We start from the raw sequence: 707 nt of genomic DNA, 5'->3' as shown, positions 1-707 counted from the left end.
GAACTTCTTTTACCAGAGTTCTCTTATCTACCTCAATCATGAGTTATACTTCCCACACTTTATCTTTTTAAGAATTTCCTGAAAACACTTATAGAATTGTTTTGAGCTAAGTCTTTAACCGGTACTCCGAAGACTAGAGTCTCGTGCAATGGCACTACCCTCGTGATACATAACTGGGCATGATTTTATAGCTTTCTGTGATCACTTTATCATCAATGACTAAACTCGGTGATCATTCTACTCACTTGTTTTTCTTACACATGCTAAACATAATCCTTGTGGTAATTATACAATTTTCCCTCATTACCGAACTAATTTTCTTTTTCATATCCCATGCTACTATTCGAATTTCAGATCTCTAACTGCACTTACTGATGGTTTTCACATCACCCCCTTAGACCAAAGGTCTTATACTTGCAGATCCTTCTCTTATTGTTGGGATCCGAATAACTTTCCCTTATTTTCTGCAATTCCTTCCATTCTACCCCAATAACGACTCATCTTCCAACTTACTTCTGAGCTAGGAAAAACTAAATTATTCACATGACGGAAAGCTAATTTATTCACAACTATCATACACAATCTTAATAATCTAACTCTGCTCACACTGTCAATCTTGGAGAAACCACATTTCGATAATTCCTAAAAGCTATTCTTCTACTGCTCGCTGTTTTACTACTAGCTATATTTTTTTTCCACTGTTACTG

The sequence above is a fragment of the Nicotiana attenuata genome, unplaced genomic scaffold, assembly GCF_001879085.1.
Source record: "Nicotiana attenuata strain UT unplaced genomic scaffold, NIATTr2, whole genome shotgun sequence".
Classification (NCBI taxonomy): domain Eukaryota; kingdom Viridiplantae; phylum Streptophyta; class Magnoliopsida; order Solanales; family Solanaceae; genus Nicotiana; species Nicotiana attenuata.
This window is presented reverse-complemented; position numbering follows the sequence as displayed.